This window comes from Antechinus flavipes, chromosome 1 (genome assembly GCF_016432865.1).
Source record: "Antechinus flavipes isolate AdamAnt ecotype Samford, QLD, Australia chromosome 1, AdamAnt_v2, whole genome shotgun sequence".
In the NCBI taxonomy this organism is placed as follows: domain Eukaryota; kingdom Metazoa; phylum Chordata; class Mammalia; order Dasyuromorphia; family Dasyuridae; genus Antechinus; species Antechinus flavipes.
The window spans coordinates 626,410,716-626,416,039 of record NC_067398.1 but is presented as its reverse complement, the minus strand read 5'-3'; the positions used below and the strand labels follow the sequence as shown (position 1 = coordinate 626,416,039).

Sequence of the window (5,324 nt, the reverse complement as noted above, 5' to 3'; positions counted from 1 at the left end):
CTAATTTCTGCCATACTAATTTCCAGTTATCCCAGCAGTTTTTTTTTTTATCAAATAATGAATTCTTTTCCCCAAAGTTAGGATCTTTGGGTTTGTAAAACACTAGATTGCTATAGTTGACTATTCTGTCTTGTGAACCTAACTTATTCCACTGATCAACTAATCTATTTCTTAGATAATACCAAATGGTTTTGGTGACTACTGCTTTATAATATAGATTTAGATTACGTACAGTTGGCCACCTTCATTTGATTTTTTTTTCATTAATTTCCTTGAGATTCTCGACCTTTTATTATTCCATATGAATTTTGTTGTTATTTTTTCTAGATCATTAAAATATTTTCTTGGAAGTCTGATTGGTATGGCACTAAATAAATAGATTAGTTTAGGGAGTATTGTCATCTTTATTATGTTCGCTCGGCCGATCCAAGAGCACTTAATATTTTTCCAATTATTTAAGTCTGACTTTATTTGTGTGGAAAGTTTTGTTGTAATTTTGCTCATATAATTCCGGATTTTCCTAAATATTTTATGATGTTGACAGTTATTTTGAACACAATTTCTCTTTGTATCTCTTGCTGTTGGTTTTTGTTGGTGATGTATAAAAACGCTGAGGATTTATGGGGTTTTATTTTGTATTCTGCAACTTTGGTAAAGTTATGAATTATTTCTAATAGCTTTTTAGTAGAATCTCTGGGGTTCTCTAGATATACCATCATATCATCTGCAAAGAGTGAAAGTTTGGTTTCCTCATTGCCTACTCTAATTCCTTTAATCTCTTTCTCTACTCTTATTGCAGAGGCTAGTGTTTCTAATGCAATATTGAATAATAATGGTGATAGTGGGCAACCTTGCTTCACTCCAGATCTTACTAGGAAAGGTTCTAGTTTTTCCCCATTGCATATGGTGCTTACTGATGGGTTTAAATATATGCTCCTAACTATTTTAAGGAAAAGTCCATTTATTCCTATGCTTTCAAGTGTTTTTATTAGGAATGGATGTTGGATTTTATCAAGTGCTTTTCTTGCATCTATTGAGATTATCATATGGTTTTTATTAGTTTGCTTATTGATATAGTCAATCATATTAATAGTTTTCCTAATATTGAACGAGCCTTGCCTTCCTGGTATAAATCCTACTTAGTCATAGTGTATTATCCTGGGGATGATTTTATGTAATCTTTTTGCTAATATTTTATTTAAGATTTTAGCATCAATATTCATTAGGGAGATGGTCTATAATTTTCTTTCTCTGTTTTCAGCCTACCTGGTTTAGGTATCAGTACCATGTCTGTGTCATAAAAGGAGTTTGGTAGGACTCCTTCAATCCCTATTTTTTCAAATAGTTTATATAGCATTGGAGTTAATTGTTCTTTAAATGTTTGGTAGAATTCACATGTAAATCCATCTGGTCCTGGGCATTTTTTCTTAGGGAGTTGGTTAATAGCTTGTTCTATTTCTTTTTCTGAGATGGGACTGTTTAGCATATTTACTTCTTCCTCTTTTAGTTTGGACAAGCTATGTTTTTGAAGGTATTCTTCCATTTCATTTAAGTTGTCAAATTTATTGGCATAAAGTTGAGCAAAGTAACTCCTAATTATTGCTCTAATTTCTTCTTCATTAGTGGCGAGTTTTCCCTTTTCATTTTTAAGACTAACAATTTGATTTTCCTCTTTCCTTTTGTAAATCAGATATACTAAGGGTTTGTCTATTTTGTTGGGTTTTTTTATAGAACCAATTCTTAGTTTTATTAATTAATTCAATAGTTTTTTTTTTTTTTTACTTTCAATTTTATTGATTTCTCCTTTTATTTTTAGAATTTCAAGTTTAGTGTTTGACTGGGGGTTTTTAATTTGGGAGGGCGAACAATATGTGAGGAAGCTAGAAAGACAGGTTAGAGCCAGGTTGTGAAAGATTTTATTTTATTTTTTGCAATCATATAAAGTTTTATTTACTTCCAAATAAAACAAAAGATGTTGGAATCCTTACAAACTGCTAAACTCATTAGAGTTGATAGATTGTTCATCTGATCTTACAAGAAGATGTTTTGGGCCAGAACCTGAAACAAGGTACTAAGTAGAACTAATTAGTACAATGCTTGTGTTTGTACCTTTACTCATTGGAGTTCACAAGTATGCCAGATACACAAAGTAAACTTTGTAACTTTGGGAATTCACTCCTCCCTTAAAGCTCTTATGGCCAGAGAGCACTATGGGAGAAAACCCATAATCCCTCTCTCTCGTATCCCACAATTCCTCCCTCTTGTATAAAAGAAACAGACAGAGGCTCTCGATCAGATTTCACCGGAATGACATGAAGAGTGGAGCTGGCTGGAGGCTGAAGAAAGCAGAAGCAGAGGCTGAAGGACAAAACCTTTGGATTTGGAGACATTCGGAGGGAGCTCTTGGAACCAAGCAGAGAGATAGACCTCTAAACTAACCGGGCTATATTGGAGATAATAAAAGATCTGAACTTTTATCACCTGGCTGTGTTTTGAGAATAAAATCTCACCACATTTTGGCACCCGAACAGGGACTGACAAAATCCTGATTCCAGGGAAGGCACCCAGAGAGAACTTTTATAATATTTTAAAGAAGAACAAGAACCCAACCCGGATAGCTCAGTCGGTAGAGCATGAGACTCTTAATTTCAGGGCCGTGGGTTCGTGCCCCACATTGGGCGCCAAAATGTTGGAGTTCAAATGTTGGAGTTCTTGTTCTTCTCAAACAGATGGATCTGAATCAGTCCCTGTTCGGGCGCCAAAATGTGGTGAGTTCAAATGTTGGAGTTCTTGTTCTTCTTGAAACACAGCCGGTTTAGTTTAAAGCCCTCCAAATATCTCCAAATCCAAAGGTTTTATCCTACAGCCTCTGCCTCTGCTTTCTTCAGCCTCCAACCAGCACAACGATGGAATGAATCTCTTGTCTCCTTCACTTGGGGCTCGGCTAGCTTTCTGGTGAGTCTTTCAGACCAGCTTGGTCTCAGTGGGGGAAGTGCAGGAGCCCAGCCACCAACTACAGTGGTGTGAGATGAAGATGAATCTGGTTGTCCACTGAACTCTCGACTCAGTAGCTTCTTCCTCTGAAAACTCTTCTTCTGCCACCAGCCAACCAAATGGAAAATATTCTCTTTTGCCTCAGAGAGAGGGCTTCTGGCGTAATTCTGCTGAAATCTCCCAAAGTGCTCTGTGTTTGCACCAGAGTGCTCCTCTCCAATGCAGCTGAACTCTCTTCTGTGACCAGCCAGCCAAGTGGAATATATTCTCTCTTGCCTCACCTCGGAGAGAGGGCTTCTGTCGTAATTCCGCTGAAATCTGACCAAGAGCCTCTGTCTGTTTCTTTTATACAAGAGGGAGGAATTGTGGGATACAACAGAGAAGGATTATGGGTTTTCTCCCATAGTGCTCTCTGGCCCAAAGAGCTTCAAGGGAGGTGTGAACTCACAAAGTTACAAAGTTTACTTTGTGAATCTGGCATACTTGTGAACTCCAATGAGTAAAGATGCAAACACAAGCATTGTACTAATTAGTTCTACTTAGTACCTTGTTTCAGTTTCTGCACAAAACATCTTCTTGTAAGATTAGATCAACTCTAATTAGTTAGCAGTTTGTAAGGATTCCAACAAAAAAAAATGTGTTTATTAATAATTTAACTTAACCATTAAAGCAGACAAGGCTATTTTGTAAAAAGGAAGCTGTTGACCGTTTTAAAATCTGAAGTAGCAAATAATCTCTTCCCAAAATAGTGCTGCTTTTAGCAAATGAAATACTAATTCCGAATTAATGAGATTTCTTAAATTAAAAGATAGATTTTTGTCCAACTTTTCCCTAAATAGTCAAAGCACTGTTGCATAGCTATATTTAGATTGTTTCCCATGCTTCTTTTTGGTAAGGTTAAGAGTTTGAAATCTGCATTCCTTCAGCTGAGCTTGGGAATTCTGTTGGAAGCAAAGATGCAAATAACCATTGTAGAAATCAGTAGCTGTAAGTTTTTTTCTTGACTATAACTGACCGTACACCAATCCAGCCACCCAGCAAGGACTGGACTACTAGCTTCCACCAAATTTAGAAGCTTAATGATGCTACCCATCCAGAGCGTCTTCAGTGGAATCATGCTGCCAATGGCACGTTGGAGTGGTAATATTTCCTCTGGAGTCTGTTCCTCCCATTTTACACAAGTCATAGTAACAGAGATCTTGGGAGCATATGTTATTCCTTCAGCTGGTTGCTGCCTTTCATTTTTTAAGTTTTCAGGTAAGTTTCTCAAAACTGAAATAAGCATGTTGGCACCCAGTCTTGATAATACTGTTTCCAATTCCTTTGCTGTAAACTGAGGTGGTACAGGAATTTCTTCTTGTTTAATAATCGGACCTACATCAAACTATGGAAATTTAAGAATGAGTTCTTCATTCAAAAGACGACCAAATGAACTCACCACTCCAACATCGAACTCCGCAGATCCCACATCAGGCCATTCATATAATGGAAGCTGGGACTGAAGGGCAAAACTTTTCACTGGCAGTCCTTTTGGTGAAGGGATAGGCACTGTGACCACTTCTAAATTTTCTACTAGCTGATCCCCTTTATTTTCCCTGGCTGCGCTCAGCGCCTGCAGGGTCTGCGGGGCAAAGTTGTAGGTGCCAAAGAAGAGCACCCCCCAGGGGGGCTGCTCCCGGGCTCTAGGCCAGACCACCGAGCCAGCTTCTAGGCCAGGGCTGGAGGCCCATCCCCGGCATTGCTGCACCGGTCTTCTCGGGGAAGCGCAGCACAAACTACAGGGTAGCGCCGGAGACCGAGTGGGAACTGGCAATCGCCAAGTCAGTAGGAACGACCCCATCGCGCACCTTGTGAAAGATTTTAAAAGGTAACCAGAGGAATGGCATAGGTTAGAGAGAGAGAGAGAGAGAGAGAGAGAGAGATGAAATTTCCCCTTATTACCACTTTGGGTGCATCCCATGCATTTTGGTATGATGTCTCATTATTGTCATTTCCTTGGGTGAAGTTATTAATTATGTCTAGATTTGCTGTTTCATCTAATCATTCTTTAGTATGAGATTACTAATTGTTTCCACAAATTGTTAGTCTTAAAAATGAAAAGGAGAACTTTCGACCAAGGAAGAGGAAATTAGAGCAAAAATAAGGAGTTACTTTGTCCAACTTTATGCCAATAAATTTGATAACCTAAGTGAAATGGATGATTACGTTCAAAAAACATAGACTTCCCAGTTTAACAGAGAAGGATTTAAATTGCTTAAATAGTACCATTTCAGAAAAAAAATAGAACAAGTTATTAACCAACTCCCTAAGAAAAAAATCCCCAGGTCCAG

General features: G+C 38.0%; 1 pseudogene; it reads right to left on the bottom strand.

The window, feature by feature from the left end:
• Positions 1 to 3,825: 3,825 nt before the first annotated feature.
• Positions 3,826 to 4,834, bottom strand: LOC127544459 (methionyl-tRNA formyltransferase, mitochondrial-like; annotated as a pseudogene).
• Between the last annotated feature and the right edge of the window lie 490 nt (positions 4,835 to 5,324).